The 17,030-nt window shown below is 44.6% G+C and overlaps 1 protein-coding gene across 7 annotated transcripts in view; it reads left to right on the plus strand.

Annotated features, from left to right (window-relative positions):
* PLXNA2 (plexin A2) overlaps positions 1 to 17,030 on the plus strand; it is a 341,299-nt gene that overhangs the window by 52,737 nt on the left and 271,532 nt on the right. For all 7 annotated transcript variants that reach the window (XR_008210153.1, XM_052698228.1, XM_052698229.1 and 4 more), the window contains one exon: positions 3,157 to 3,301. The gene's annotated coding sequence lies outside the window, so the exon portion shown is untranslated. The remainder of the gene's footprint in view (positions 1 to 3,156; positions 3,302 to 17,030) is intronic.

Below are 17,030 nucleotides of genomic sequence, written 5' to 3' on the forward strand. Positions count from 1 at the left end.
TTTTTTTTTTTTTTTTTTTTCCATTTTAAAATGGCTTTAGGTGCTTGTCTGAAATAGTCACTCACAACATGGAGTGGGCTTGGAGCTGATCTCACCACAGTTGCACTGGCAACGGTCCGCTGTCTTCTGCAGTCTTAATGTTGGTTTGGTTCTTTAGGTGAATGTTTGGTTTGGTGAGAACTCGGTAAATCAGAAAGGTGCAGTGTAGTATTTATTGCCATTTGTCTTTTTTCCTGACTACGTATGGCCTTGGGCAGACAGAAATCCATCCCTGAATGTGTTTTCCTTTGTTATTTTGTCCATTCTCATTAGGAATTACAGAACGCAGTTACAAACCTCCTGAATCCCAGCTGCCTGCATTTGAATCTAAGTCTTCTCTTCCCACTAAATACTCAGTTGGTTCAGATTTAAGCTTCAGGCTTTGGCCCTTCTCTGCCTTCTAAAAGCATGCTTTAATCTCCTGAAAACCACGAGCCCCATAGCTCCTGGGTGCTTTAATTAAGTGAAATGAAAGATGTTAATTTCCATAAATAGAAGAGCTTCCAAGAACAGCACCAGGGCTTCCAGCCCAGCCACCCACCCAACGCACTGTGAGAACGACCTCAGCCTAATTAATGCTCCCTGAAGGAGGGAGCAAAGGTGGCTTGAACTTTATCCCAAAAGATGCCTCCGATACGATAATGAGCGAAAGAGAAGAGCGGGCTTTGAGAGCCCTGCCAACGTGATAAAGACTAGAGAAGATGGAAAGCACTTCTTTTATCTACCCAAGTAGCTATGTGGCATCCTGTCCCTTTGGCCAGGTCGTGATTTTGAGTCAATACAGACATCTAGTGGCCGTAGTGTTGTTCCTTGGGGGAGTTCTGTCCTTGCACCGTCTTCCTTTGCTTTTCCTCTGTATTTCTTTCTTTATTTACTTTAAGGAAGACAAAAGCAAGATTTCAAAGGAGATTCTTATCTACGTGCAGCATTTCCTTTGGTTCTAATTTGCCTTGAGCTGTTCTTGAGCTTTATCGTGGGAACACTGAAATGAAAATTCGAAACTATTTTCATAGAAATATGGAAACTCAAAGTTGCCTACTTATTGCTATTGAAACCCATTTGTGCAAATCAAAAACTCTGTCTGTGCTGGTCAAATTCAAGTTCAAAATTGCTTGAAACAAAGCTGCTAAAAGACCAAGAGCCCCAAGAAGAGTAGGCGTGATTCTGAGATGGCACAAGTGATGAGCTGATACTGGAATGCCTACCAAGAATTCTGCTTGTAGCAGCAGCGAAAAGCAAGGCAGGAAGCTTCTTGTTCAGTCTGTTTGCATTGGCTTTTTCCTATCCAGCACACCTGCCCCTGTTCCCCAAGAACGGATGCCAAGGTGCATCTGTTCTCATAAGTGGAAAAATACGATTCTCACATTCATTGTTGTAAGACTTGAAATCCCAATGTGACAATGGAATTTGGGTTTGGCAGCCAGCACGGTATCTTTGGCTACTTTCAAGTTGCAAAATTAAACTGTGTCATCTCTGCTACCTATGCAACCGTACTGTCTTTGGCAACAGCAGAGGATGCATCTGCTCTGCAGAATCTGGAATCCTTATTCATGTTGCTGAAGGCAACAACTGAATTTGGCAAGGACTGCTCCATCATCAAAATGCAGCAGTTCAAAATCCCAAGTGCTTTTGAATGTTCTTTTAAGGTGGGATCTGGATTTGAATAGTAAACTCTCCTCCTTCCCCCCACTCTGATTTTGTCCCAAGGAAAGGGAGAAAGGCGTGAGTAGGATGAATTCAGCCTGGTGATGTGAAATTAGGGCTGCAGTTAAAGCATTAAAATTCTAAACTTGAAAACACAATATCAAAGCAGTTGCTACGGCAAATGGAGCAAATTTATTGCGTGGCTAGTGGTTATTTCTTGGTGCTAATGAAATGGGTGTTTTTCTCCACTGAATTGAATCGCAGCTAAGTGAGTAGCAGTCAGCCCCAGGTTCACGTTAATGTTGCCTTCCCAATGCTTTGTAGAAATGCAGAATCCATTCAACTGCCTTCAAATGAGATTATTATTTTTTAAATTAGTAGGATCTTAGCAAGTCGTTACAGACAGCATTAGTGCTGTCACAGACTTTCCTATTTGCTTAACGTGGGGAAGGGAAATTTATTTTCAATTAATTCACGTGCTGATAGGTTTTATGGTTTGTTTTTGCATTCCAGAAATAAATGTAGGTTTCTTATAGGTGAGTAGACCTGCCTTTGTCCAATTCATGATTTCCTTTCTCACGTGCTTGTAGAAGGCAGCAAGTTACCCTGCTGCTACCCACTGATTAATCTCAATGAGCCGCATGTCCTGGGAAACTTTTTTATTGCAAATCTGCCTTTGCTTTCACTCCCTGCCTCTACCTAAAAACCATTCCATGCCATTCAGTGGTACTAAACCTCCTTCTGAAAATAAAACCTCAATTCTCTTCCATAATTCTAGATGCTCCCAAGCTTGACGATGGGATGCATTAACGTTTCCTCCAGGTGACATTAATGTCAGTGCTCAGGCTGCCTGCTGGAGAGGGGATGTGAGCCCTTTCCCCATCAGCCCTTGGCTCCAGAGCCAACCAGGACCAAAATAAGGGGAGTTAAGAGGGGTGGGATGGAGCCCGTGGATGAGAAATAAACAAAGTGATGAGTTGCTGCGTCGTAGAAGAATGGATTTATGGGTTATGACATTCCTAAAATATCTTTATTTAATAATGAAAACTTCATTATCCAGCCCTGTGCCGAAGTGTTGCCATGGGCCTGCTGCAACTCCCTGGGAAGATCTTTCATCTTGACAGAAGTTCTAAATTACAGCATTAGTGCTCTAACGGAGAGGAAGTTATGGCCTATTTTGTCTGTCCAGGGAAATGAGACACACGTTATTATGGAGCGGGTTATTGAAATCTAATCACTGAGAATATTAAAAATAGGGTAGCAAAAAAAATAGTCTGTGTGAGCACTGGGGACAAATTAAGTGATAAACCTTGAGTGTTTACTGGAGTTTCATCATTTTATGAAAAAGTAATTCATCTTTATTACAGTTGAGGCTATTATGTTTCACACCATTAAGAAGGCAATGCATGGAGACCCTTAAGCTAATTTTCAATCCAGCTATCAGAACACATTATGTTTTTATTTTTATCACAGGTACTGCAACATCCTCCGTGGCTGCATGTTCTGACCTCCAGAAACGTTTCAGAATTGTTTCAGACACAACGAAGTAGAACCAACTCATGCTCTCCAACTCATCACCAGCACTGTGTGTCCTTGGGCTCCTGGTCCTGATGTCCAGGTAAGAAGTCTGTTATTTGGGTTACAGCCACAGCTCCAGGCCGACCCTATACAACATGGCTCAGAATGTTGAGTTTTGTGTTAATAATTTGGGGTTTGTGAGAGTCCTTATGCTCTTCTTCGCATAGATTGGATTCCGCTTTGCCTTTTGCCAGATCCAAACTCATCAGGTCCACGTGCAGCTTTGTATCACAGTGTATTCCAGCTTTACTAAGAGCTGTGCTTTGGGTTATGTTGAATCATCACACAAGCTTCCTCCAACTGTGAGAGCTTTGCTTGGCCCCTGTAGCTCTGGATAGCTGTGTTCCCAGTGCTATTCTTCTTTGCAGAGCAGAGCGAGTTGTGCAACAGCAGAGATGGATGAATGCTTCTGGGAATGCTCATTTTAGCTTTTAGGTTGTTTGGCTGCATTAAGTGTCCCTCTTAGTCCAAGAACATTGCAGTGAGCTTGCTTAATGGCTTTGCTAAAAGGGCAAGGTTTAGATAAATGCTTGAAACCGTTCATAGGAAATGAATCTGGAATTTATGGTTGTAGGTATTTCCAGCAAAATCTCGGTGTTTGGATGAGAAGCTCTGCTCACTGAGGAGCTCTGATCTGGTCGTGGTAGAATTTCAGCCTCTGAAGTGGAAGGGATGGGGCACAAACTGGCAGCCCTCAGGCTCTTTGCTCCAGGAACTCAGACCCAATTTCAGGTGCTGGCTGATGCAGAGCACACAGCTTGTTTCTGAAATGCATTCCTGTGTGTAGGGTGGGGGTTTCAGCTCCTAGCAGTTCCCTCGTTGCCCTCAGTTGCCTTCTCGGGGCTCCCTGCCACGTTGTTCCACCATTTCATGGCAAGGCTGAGAGCGAGGAGAGGTGTAACTTTGGGGAACCGATGCAGTGAGTTTGGTGAGGGCAGAGCACCCTCTCTAGCACAGTGCTGGTAGGACACCCTGAGCACCCTTGCTGCCTCCTCCCTGCTGCCTCTGCCTCGTGCAGCAAATGTATAGCAAAGGTATAGCACCCAGCTACAGGAATGACCTGTACATAAACAACACAGCAGAGGCTGTTGTGTAGATGGCAATGCAAGGAGATCTGTTGTCCGATAGTGGCTCTGAGGACAGAGATGTGTGGATTAAGGTTGGTATCTTCCAGTGATACACGTGGCAACAGGGGACAAGGCTGAGAATTGTCTGCACGTGTTCTGCAGACCAAGAGGAATAATTGCTAGGAACGCCTCGGTCAGGAGTTTGAAACAGAATAACATTGCTGCAATAAAATAAAAATGCAGTAAAGAGGATATACTGCTCTTGGTATCTGGTTAATCAATGGACTGTGAAGAGGCTGGGGTGATAAACTGACTGTAATCAGGGCTAATTTTATGCAACAGAATATGTTCGTAAGATCGGTCTATTTAAAAATGATTTGAGCCAAACTTCTAAAATGCAGAGCTGTTCTGCACTGCTCGGTCTCAGTACGTACCTTACAGCAGATGAGGAAGGCAGGAACTATCAGACATGTATAATTTAAACAATATGATCAACCGAGTATTGATTGCGAAGTAATGTACTTATTAATTAATAGATGTCTACATGTTAAATACATTTGTCAGAGCTTTTCTGCGGCCATTTAGCAAGATAAATGGGGGGTTGTACAGTGCAGTACTTTGTCGTTAAATATATATGTCACTTTGGAAGGAAATGCAGAGATGTGCATTTGCTGGAATGCAGGGCAGGGCGGTTGGTCACAGAGGCTGGAGTGGTGCAGTGGCAGAACCCAACAAATGTGAGTCCAAAACAAAGAGTTAAGACACCTCTCAGAGATCCCCCATATCTCATACATCAACTTCTGCCTCTTGGTTCTGATTATCAGCAACACAAAAGCCCTCACTGTGCCCTGTGTTAGACCAAAGAAGACTCCCAGGCACAGAAGCCCCAAAGCATCTTATTTTGCTGCTCTAATGTATTATAATGCCATCTTTATAAATGCCACAACAAAATGTGGTAAGAAAGAGGTGGAGTCCTAGAAAATATGTTCACCATGGGTCACCAGCTGGTTCCTTCATCAGTAAGGAAGCAAAGGAAGCAGCCATAAGGGCAGCGACCATCTCCAGCCCATTCACCTACAGGTTTGGTGAGCTCTGTAACAGTCTGTGAGTCCCGTTGGCATACAGAGCAGAGCTGTGTGAGCTTGCACATCTCACATGCATGCCGTATCCAATTTTCTTCCCTCCTTCTACTCTCCCGTGTGCTGAGCAGACTTTTTCGCTGACTGCTTGATTGATGGATATTCAAAAGGCATCTTTATGAGCCCTATAAATAACATCCCTCAAAGGCTTTTCTTGTTGTGCTATGAGGTGCCACTTGATGGCTTCTCTAAGCAGCAGTCCTTACTGCACCTCTTAGCCTGGTCGCTGTTTGAGCAGGATCTGTCCTGGGCTGGTGACTTTGGGGACATCTCTGGTACAGGACTGTGGTGCTTCGTTCTCAAAAGCTTAACTTGGCTTTTTGCAGCTGGTGCGTAGCATAGGCACATTGACTGGGGATGAGGTGGGTGCTATGTGGAGAGAAATTTCCTCCTCTGAAAGTAGGTGCCGACCCATCTTCTCGTGGTCTGTTTCCTAAATCACTGCTCTGTGTTAGGGCACGTGTGGGCAGTTGCAAGAAAGGGACAGCATCTAAAAAGGGTCCCCTTCCCTTTTCAGACTCCAAGATTGTAATTCTAGCTGACACAGTGTGAAATTCCTTTTTTTTTCTTTTCTTTTTTCAATTACTGCATGATTTGTGGCGTGATTGGTTTAAAAGAAACTTCCCTCCTTATGTTTTTATACACATTGAGTTCATTGTTTGCAGAGGAAACTGCCAAGGCAATAGAGCTGTGCTGCCTTTTGAGGTTGTACTCGGTCATGAGTTTTACAAGCATCCCACCACCTCTCTTCCATCACGGCTTTGATTAATTTCTGTCTTTTAAAACATATGGGCTCTTTTTATGAGAGCCACTTTGCTGTTTGGGGCAGGGTGGGCAGGTAGGAAAGAGCAAGACGAATAAGAGGTGGAGCAGGCACGCATCAAATGTGGCATCAGGCGTCACTTTTGTAGGGGTAACTAACAGAGAGATTTATGATGCTGATATTTGTTTCCTTGAGTGCTCCCTTACTCTGCTCAGCAGCATTAACAGGCCTTTGTACAGAGCAGAAATGATTCCTCCAGCCGTGTTACAGGTGGTGTAAGGGGATTTTGTACCAGTGAGAATCCGTCGGTGTGTATTCAAAATAAATAGATGTGCACATAAAGAAATAACCCCTATTATTACACAAGGATGCAGTGGGAGTACCAGGGGAATGGCAAAAGTAACAAAACTTGACACTGGTGATAATAAAAGAGGGAGCGAAAGCAAAGAGATCAGCCCAGCCTGCTGGGTTTGGAGTGCTTAATCAGAACTGACTTCTACTACTGCAGCTGCAAAAGAAATGTTTCTAGCCTCCCATTAATTTCCATACAATAACCCTCTAATGGGGGAGTTGCTGGGGAGAGGAAGGCGATCAATCTGCTGTAATGACACACTAGAGACTAAGGGAAAATGCAAACTTGGAGCAATTTCATGGCAGGTGCAACCTTGGAAAGTACAGCCATTTTTCTAAGTTAATTTGTTCCCCTGATATGTTTGAAATCCATATTTGTACTTTAAAGGTCTAAAATGCAAGATGATTAAAAAATATAACCAGATTTTTGTAAGCTTTTCAGCTGTTTCAGGTGATGTATTAAAACCCCTCCTTGGAGCCAGGGCAGCTGGATCTCTTTTATCATTTGCTGCCAAAAAGGGATTGTTTGTCCTAGCATTCAGTTGCTGTCTTTAGCCCTCCCTCTCATTTACCTCCCTGCTGCTGGTTCCCCTCGAAGCCGAATTGATCTCCAATACTACAGGATGTATTAAGAGCAATAATAACGCGATAGCAGTAATAATTACCACTCTTGTTACTCTTAGTAATAACAGTGCTATATAATTATAATGATCGTTGTGGATGAGAGTCCCAAAGTGCTTAAACGAGTTAATTTCTGATGCGTTTTGGGTGCCTGTCTCTTTTGCACACTTCGGAGCATTCCAGCTATGAATGGTGACAGGAGCACCACAGAGGTGCAAACCTCTTTTCATTTCGGATCTCATCACCATTCAGCATTTTGGAAGATGTGCGTTGTTTCAACTGGCCTTGCAGTTTTGTAGTGGCAAAGAGCAGCGTTGGGCTGTGAGCAGCCCCGTTCCTCTCTGCACCATCGTTTGGGCTTCTGAGAGCCACACTCCTTTCTGCTGATTGCAGCTTTTCGATTCTTTGCACTTAAGAGCTACAATCACAGTGGTGGAAGTGTTGCATTTTAAAGCTCTGGGAAGTGCAGGGGCTTTGCATGAGAATTGGATACCCTCTGCTCAGAGCTTTTGTGCTTTGCACCGAGCACCTACCTGCACCATCAGATTTGTGTCTTTGTGATAAAGCCCTTTGTGGCTGATGTTGAAGGATATGCTTTTTTACAAGAAAAAATGCTTATTGTTCTGCATTTAGACATGTGGAGCAGCTTGCTGTGATCAGTGTCTATTCTTACATCCTGGTTCAGATCCTGTTCTAAATACACTCTTGTCCAGAGCTGCCTCAGGTGACAAAGTTCCCTCAGTGACACCTACAAACCAGCTTATGTGCCTTGGTTCCTTTGCTGCTGCCCTGCCGGGCTTCCATTAGCCTGCTGAAGGAGATAAACAAAATAATTGATCATCTAAACGAGATTGAGGGATTCGTAACGGTTCAATTATGTCTCCCTAAGTCTGATCTCGAGTTGGTGTAATGAAGTCTCTGCCTAATTCTCAGTACATCATCAAAATCAATTTATCGGAATCAGCTGCTGACGGAGGAAGGAGCAGAGCAATCAGAAGTATGGAGCAGCCGCCGTGAGAGGAAAGGTTGAATGCACCAGAGCTGAAATGACAACCTCCTGTTCTCAGTAATTTCTCTACTGATTGCAAACATAATTTGAAAGCTGGGAGTTTCCTGGGGCTCCTGCAGCTCCTGGGCAACACGTGTCCTCCATCAGACGCCGCTCTGTCTTTTCTTCCTCAGGTTTTAAAGCTCATCCCCTCCATAGGGTGACAAATCCCTCACTGTCCATCTAAAGGTAAAGGTCTGTAAAAGGTGATCCAATTTCATAGGCCATAAAGTTTTATGTCCACTTCTTGAGTTTCTGCCCTTGTTGTTTATGATTTCAGACAAAAACCTTAAGCCCGCAATCTGTATTTGGCCTCTGGACATCCATAACGCAAAACTGGATCCCCAGCTCTTGCTCACAGAGGAAAGCAGCAGCAGATGGGTTTTTTGCTGTGTGCGTCCTGGAGGTGGGAGATGGATGCTGTGGGATGCACGATGGCGAAGGAGGGCAGGCATCCTCAGGACTGCCCATCCTCTCCCCACCTTCAGCACCAGACCGTTGCTCCATCCCTTCCCAAGTCAACCCACAGCAGTAATGCTGCCACTTTAAAGCAGGATTTATACATAGAAAGTGGTGAAATTGAGGAAATCTGGCTTCTTTACACCCTTTCGGCAGTGAGGTCTGTTGTCTTTCCTTTGAATCATTCCTGTTTCCTTTCTGAGAATGGTTCCATGCACATACAAACCCAAGATTAAACACAGGCAAATACTGTGACATTTAAAAAAGATGTAAATAGAGTAACTCAATTTGCCATCTAGATAGGAGCCTCAGATCTGACAAGTACACGTGGTTCTGTGGCTTGCTCATATCATTACTCCTCACCTCTGCTCATAAACTTCCACCTAGAAAATAATGTAATTTAATTAGAAATGTGGAATTAGCCTATTGCAGTCACAGTCGGTTAAGCGGAATCAGTTTGTAAGTTCCATTGTCACTGGGGCTGAATTATCTGTTACATTAGCAGCCTGATTTTATGTGTGTGATTGCTATTTGGGGACTGGCAGAGGGAAGGCGAGGAGGATGCAAAGTCTGCAAAGCAACCTGAAGGTCCCTTCCATCCCAAGGCACTCTGTGCTTCTGTGATCAGGTGTGAGGGGAGCAGGGAGTTGGACAGCATGGGAGAGGCATCCACCCCTCCATCACCTGCCATATAATCCCATTGATTTGCCTCTCTGCCCTCCAGCCACTTCCAGCCTTCTGTGACCACTGGGCTTTCTGTTGGGACTCCCAGTGCTCCCTGCACATCCGTGGGACCTCTGCACCTGGGGAAGTGCTGAAGGGCTGTTATGGGGTAATCCTCTCTGCTCTGGGTTTCTGTAAGAGCATTGTGCACAAAGGAAAGCCATAAGGACCAGTGTACGTCTAAAAACATAAGTACAAACAAAGTCTTGGTTTGCAGCGCACAAATATTTCTGAAGGCAAATGGGACAGGAAGGATTTAGCCTGCAGACACTGATTTGTCATGCATTCTGAGTGGGGCTTTTCAACACGCTTTGATCCTCTTCTGTTTTTTTATTTTTTGGGGGTGTGTTTCTTTTTGGCCCAGGCATTAAATCGTGCTTTAGAAGCCATTAGAAAAACTTGTGACAATTGAACTGCTTTGAAAAAAAATGACAGTTTGATTGTCTAATAATAGCCCTAAACTGAGACGGAGAAGATTTTTTTCTTTCTTTTCTTTTTTTATTTTGGTATTCATTTTATACAGTATATTTCAAAATGTCCTCCTCAACAAATAACCCTTTCAGAGATCTGGAAATGTGACACACGTCGATGGTAATATAGGCTTCTGTAGCACGTAGGTACGTTTACAGGTGTACATGCACTATAAGGAGCCAGTAAAAGGTGCTGTGATGTTAAAAGGGGAAGGAATGGAGAAGGTGGGGATGCCTTTGGCTGTGTTGAGTAGATGGTTGGCCATGCAGGGTGCAGCTGGCAGTGAGACACGGTGCTGCCCGGTCCCCAGGAAGACTTTTCTCTCGAGGTCCTGAAGGGTGACGCGGGTGGGAGCCCACGCTTCATTGCAAGATCTTGTTTTTGCAAGATCTCACTTGGCAGGGATAAATGAGCAACTTTCAAGCCTCAGAAATGATTAATTTCTCACTGGAGCTGTCTCTGAGGCTGTCACAGCCTGACAATCCTGACACAAGTGTCATTTATAATGTCACAAGTCTATTATACGTAAATGTCATTACACAATTACTCTGAGGATGAGGAAAGGTTTGCTAGGGGAAGAGCGTCTGAAATTAAATCAATTATATATCTTCGTGTTATTGTTCATTTGTCCCCCCTCACACGGTGACATTGTCTCCCGTTTGTTCGTTCAGCGCAAATTAGCAATTATTAATTGCAGCGATGCCGCTAGGCAGCCCAGGTAGGGTCGGTGTCACGAAGGCTCTGGCACAGCCCTGTGCTGCCATGATTGATATCAACCCGAGGATCGCAGTGCTTTGATAATGAGCCCTCTTGAAATGAGGTTCCCCCCCCCCCCCAACGTTTTCTTGCATCCCCCTGAAAAGCAGCAGCATCTGGGAGCGCCGATAAATCCTCCACGTGGTTCTGATAAAGGTGGCTTGTTTTAATGAGGGTGACTTTTTGTGCCGCCTAACAAAAGAAGCTCTTTCTTGTGAGAAGGACGGAGGAGTTCAGCGAATTCCCCTGCGCCGCACCTCAATTATCCCTTAAAATTGGCATAAATGTAGCCTTCATTTAGTTCTAACAGGCTTTCATCCTCCTTGGCCCAGACACAAACAAGGCGTACGCTGGAGCTGGGCGGACTGATGGGGTGGGAATGCATTATGCATCACAAGGTGCAGTGATGGAGATGCAAAGGAGGAGGAATGGTCTGGGACCACGGCAGCCCTGGGAGCTGTGCTTCAGGTTTGATCTGAGGGCACTGGCATCCTTTGTGAGCTGGAAGTGGAGCTGCGTGCCAGGATACAGAGCTGGGTCTGAGGGCACTGCAGAATTTTTGTGCAGGCTTCAGCAAGGTGAAGCACTCCATGCTGCAGTGTGTGCTGAGTTACACCTAAATGCAGAAAAATGCCACAGATTTCTATGATAACCCTTCAGATTTCTAGCAAGACAACAGAGATGAACATCAGGCCTTTTAAATTTCTCCCTTTGCCTGTTTTCTATTCTGGGAAGCTATTGTTCTCAAAGGGACATCTTTAAAGCAAAAGCTGGTAGAATAATTTATTTGCGAATAATTTATTCAGTGATTGATGGGAAAAGCTGCTGAATAAATAATTCACTGAATGCTAATGGAACATCAGAGATGGTCGAATAATGAAAATGTTTATTTGCAAATAATTTATTCAAAGAAAAATGCTGAAATGTATCAGCTCAATTATTTTCGGTCGTAATCCAGTCGTCCCCACCCAGCGCACTGTGACACGTTGTACAGAGATGCTTCTTTCAACTAAATGGAAGCTCCAGGTAGCGAAGTCACGTCTGCTCGAAGCGAGGGGCTCTGATCTGCTGTTAGTAAAGGGGAGTCGTGAGATGTTTGGCTGAGATGGACCTGGAGCTTGAGCTGAAATGGGGTTCAAGCTGTAACTGTTGTTGTGATGGTATCTTCTTTTCATAGAATCATAGAATGGCCTGGGTTGAAAAGGACCTCAATGCACATCCAGTTCCAACCCCCTGCTGTGTGCAGGTCACCAACCAGCAGCCCAGGCTGCCCAGAGCCACATCCAGCCTGGCCTCGAATGCCTGCAGGGATGGGGCATCCACAGCCTCCTTGGGCAACCTGTGCCAGTGCCTCACCACCCTCTGAGTAAAAAATTCCTCTTAAATTTGTATCTTCGACCTCTCTTACCCCTTTTTTATTATTAGGAGCAGCTTAATGATCCAAAATCCTCCTCTCTGTGAGTGCAGCTGTTGGGCACACTGTTCTCCTGCCCTCCCTGGACAAGATGGGGAAGTAGGGACAACGTGAACGACTTTGCTTTTTATTGCTAAAGCTTTTCAGAAAGCTTCTAGTCAGCTGGAGATCCACTAGGCTAAAGATGGTGTATCTCTTGTTCAAGCTGTTCTGCTTATGTCTGGTTTCCATAGTTTAAAAACAAGGCTTCAATTTGCATTAAGTGCACAGTGCTGCAATCTCAGGTGCAGATTGGGTCATCTTGCCCATCCTTCACTGCTTTATCATCTTGTTTTCTCCATTTCCTCCTGTGATATATTGAACTAAGTGACATTTTCAAGAGCAGGGACACTAAATCATGTATGCTCTGTATGCATAATCCAGTCTCGAATGCTAACGAAGGCGTGTTGGCAAAAAGAAGTTGCAAGAGAGACCTTGGAGTCAGCTGGGACACAGGGAGCAAGAGCAGAGAGTGCACCTGTGTTGTATTTTCTTTGTGATTACAGCCATCCATATCAGAACCAGCTCAGAGTTGTTTTATTCTCCGAATTTCTGTATTAGCACTGTCAGAATCCCTGATGTATCATCTTGCATCTGAATGCTTGGCAGTGCCTTCCTTTGCAGTTTCCTTCTGGGTTCAGAGCCGAAAGCGCAGCCAGAGTGAAATCTTTTCTCTGGATGCTGATAGGAATGTAAGAGAGCTCAATTTTAAAGAAGTATGAGAGGGCCATAAAAATGAATCTTTTGCTAAGCAGATCAATTCACTGTATTTGTACCAAAAAAAGAAAGATTCAGAATGAGGAGCTGATAATGCAGGCTTCAGTTTGTGGGAAATGAATTAGAAAGATGTGATTGGAAAGAAGTATTTCATTTAGTTGTTCCACTGGCATCTAACAAGGCACTATAGCTATACTGTAGCAAGCTAAAATATTATTTAAAAGTTAATTCATATTTTTAGCATATAATTTCTAATTAACTTGCTGTAGTTATCTTGTTAAATGTCAATTAAATCTCAGAGCATTCCTCAAAGGTTTCCTGTATTCATAAAATGTAATTATGTAGCTATTGCTCATGTAGCCCTTATTACTAGTATAATCTACAGCTAAATATATCTTTTACATACTCATTATACATCACTCACTGCTATATTGATAATCAGTAATTGATTTGGCACAATGAGTCGTCATGTTACCTTTTCAAATGTCAGCTCTAAGTGGTTAGAATGCAAAGTTTTGGCCCCAGCAGTGAGTTGGGGGTTTGGTGCCCACTCTGTGCAGCCAAGGTGTGGGCTGGGTGCTGGGGGCTGTGGGCTGTGTATTGGGGGCTGTGTGCTGTGTGCTGGGGGCTGTGTGCTGGGGGCTATAGGCTGGGGGTTGGGGGCTGTAGGCTGGGAGCTGGGGGCTGTGTGCTGTGTTCTGGGGGCTGTGGTTCTGTGTGCTGGGGGCTATAGGCTGAGTTGCAAGTGCTCCTCCTTGCCCCAGCTTTGTTTTTGCACCAGCTTGCGTGCATAGAACCACAGAGCAGTGCTCTGTTGTGAGTGTGAAGGTGTTACAGTTCCTCTTTGTGTCCTCCTGAGCACCAGCTCTTCTCCATGACTGAGCAGCGTTGGCCGTCCTCTTCCGAGGCTGGATTAATTACGACTAAACAATGAGCGGAAAATACCCCAAACCCCAATTAGCTGTGATCTAAACCAGTGATGATCCAGATGGAAAAGGGAAAAGGAAAAAAAAAGAAAGCAACCAACAGAACAGAGGCATAGAATCTAAAAAAGATGGAGAGGCCTTAATTAGGTCTGCAGACTTGCTGCCCAGCAGTTCCTGGAGCTGATAGACGCTCTCTGGTCTCAGCCAACCTCTGCTGCTCCTCCCTCCCCCTCTCCTGTCTGAATAATACTTACTGATACATCAATGTTATTTGGAGTTTGGATCTTCCCTGTCCCTTGCCAGATTCGTACGTGTCTGTGCTGATATGGATGTTATTCAAACAACGATCATCTCCTTCCCTTGTCAGTTTTTATTGCACGTTTCGCATAGCACAGCCTTAGCAAAGCAAACGATTGTCGTCCTCTGCTTTTTTTTTTTCCATCTGTGGGTTTTTTTTTTCCCTTTTGCTGAAAGTGGTATTTAAATTAAACCACGCTTTGTTGTTTTGTTTTTTCCTTCGTTCTTGTGTTTCCTAAGGCGAAAAATTTTATGGATATGGGAAATAGAATCGATATGAAGTTGGATTGTCCTTATGAGATCCTCTTAATATCCCAGGAGGGCAGGCTCTGTAAATCAGGATTAAGGAAAGGGAAAATTACCTAGGGGAGGATTCTTCAGAGGGCTGTTTGTGTGCACACCATGGACAAATATTGAAAGGTGGAAACGTAATCCAGGGAATCCAGGGTTTTGTGTAGCCTTAATTGAAGCAATTTGTAACCTTCATTCTCTCCGATCTGGAATGACTCTTTTTATCTTCCCTGGGTTCGGATGGTGGGCTCTGCTGCACATCAAGTTCATGAAATACACAACAATTCAGTGCTGGTTGGGGCAGTGGAAGGGGAAGGAGACGGCAATTCAGAGAATAGTGCTGGGAAATCTGGAAGTGAAGATGGTGAGAATGCCAGCGCTGTGCAGGCGGCTCTGTGGCCACCACCACTCTGTGCAAAGAGCTTTAAAAGGCAGATGGAAGGCTTTCTTAATTAAGAGCAATTTGTATTTTGATACTGAAGACAAACTTCCAGCTGACTCTCAGCATTCCCTGTCTGGATGAATGTTTGCTTCAGCCACGCTCGCGATGGTTCGGCGATGGCACCGGTTTGATGACTGAGCTCTCTTCAATGGAATTCATTAGAAATAACAGCTTAATTGAATTAAGGGAGTTATCCATGCGGAGACAATTGCAAGTGGTGGAGATATTCTGTCAGAGAAGACAGTTCTGCTGATTCTGTGAGCCCAGGGTTCTCCTGCTGCCCTGCCAGGTGTTGTGCTGGCCGCTCAGCTGGTCAGCCTCTTGTTCAGGAGGAGCACTGAAGCTGACAGGGAGGAGAAACCATGGCAGAATGCACAGAGCTCTCTGACTCGAAGGCATTAACTTCCCTAATCTGTATTTTGGTTTTCTAAGGAGATTGAGGATGAAGTATTTACTTCCTAATGGAAATTAAATAGCTTGGATTTGGTTAAAAATAGAGCTGGCTCGCATTTTGCAAGATGCAATTGGAGAGCTGGGGTTGTGGATGGAAACTGAAGTGACAGAGGAGAGCAGGGGCTGGGAGAGGGCAAATGGAGAAGGTCTGAAGATGACACAGACCGAGTTGCTGAGATTAAAGGTCCTAGAGTTCTGTTTCTGTCACACGTGGTTCCATTTCACCTAATTTGCAGTCTTGTAGTTTCCTATTTTTTGTTTTAATATACTCATCTACTTACCGATGTCCAGGAAAAAAAAAAAAAAGAAAAATGGAAGTTCTGAAGGTTCTGTGTGCGTAACAAAAATGTGATGCGACGTATTCCCTGTGTGCATCTCCAGAATAAAAAGGCAGAGAGAAATCGGATAAGCGCATCAATAGAAGTCAGCTGTCTGCCAAAGCGTGTTTTAAATATCAAATTTGAATATAATGGTATGCACGGTTTCTGTATCAAATTATGACATTATTGGCAAAGACTAGAAAGTGACACAAGTCAGTCCTCCTACCTTCTGAGATTACAGATGAAACAGCCTTAAATGGAATACAAAGCAGTTGTGTCATCAGATGGGAGCTTACAGGCATTCATGTGGTTCAGGCAAGGGAAATCCAAACGAAGACAAATTAATGCTTTTTTCTTTATTATATTTTATCAGAGGGGGATTGCTGGGTGATAGCAGTGCTGCTTGCTGTGCGTAGCTGTGGGGTTTGGATCAGACCAAGGATTTTGACTTAAATAAACCCAAATTTCATTTCAGCAACTGTTAAAGAATAATAATTCTCTCATAGAGCGCTCCCAAAAGACAAGAGTGTGCGGACGAGAGTCAGAAGGCTGTGTACTTAATACATCACGTACTGTTGATTTTTAAAGCAATAAAGCAATAACGAGAGCAGGAACATCTGGAAGCATGCTGCGAAACAGTTATTGTTTAAATATTAATGACCTGGTTTTGTAGCCGTCGCAGTTAACACGCAGATGGAGGCTGGGTTTTAGCTGAGCTGCTTGGCCTGGCCCCTGTGGTGTGATCCAAAGGTGATGTGGGCAGCTGGGGAGGTGTGACAGGATGCTCATGGAGTCATAGAACTGCTCAGCTTGGAAAAGACCTTAAAGATCATCAAGTGCAACCACGACCTGCCTGTACTGCCCCAGCTCTAACAGCAGCTAAATCACATCCCTGAGCACTGCATCCAGATTTCAAACACATCCAGGGCTGGTGACTCCACCACCTCCCTGTGCAGCCCATTCCAGTGCTTAACAACCCTTTCTCTAAAGAAGTTTTTCCTGATATCCAACCTAAACCTCCCGTGGTGCAACCTGAGGCCATTTCCCCTCGTCCTGTCACCAGTGAGAAGAGACCAGCCCCGCTCTGCTGCAATCAGGTATTGGAAGAGAGCAGTAATGTCTCCCCTCAGCCTCCTCTTCCCCAGACCAAACAGCCCCAGCTCTTTCAGTCTCTCCTCACAGGCCATATTCTCCAAGTCCTTCACAGCCTTGCTGCCCTTCTTTGGCCCTGCTCCAGCACCTCCATGTCCTTTCTGTACTGAGGTGCCCAAAACTGAACGCAGCACTCGAGATGAGGCTTCACCAGTGCCGAGTACAGGGCAGGATGACTTCCCTGCTCACCACAGCACTCCTGATCCAAGCCATTGCATCCATTGGCCTTCTCAGCCAGCTGGGCACACTGCTGGCTCATACTGAGCCACCAATACACCAAGACTCAGGTCCTCGTGGAACTTTCTGTGGTGTTCCCTGCA

This window comes from Tympanuchus pallidicinctus, unplaced genomic scaffold (assembly GCF_026119805.1).
Source record: "Tympanuchus pallidicinctus isolate F22 unplaced genomic scaffold, pur_lepc_1.0 scaffold32, whole genome shotgun sequence".
In the NCBI taxonomy this organism is placed as follows: domain Eukaryota; kingdom Metazoa; phylum Chordata; class Aves; order Galliformes; family Phasianidae; genus Tympanuchus; species Tympanuchus pallidicinctus.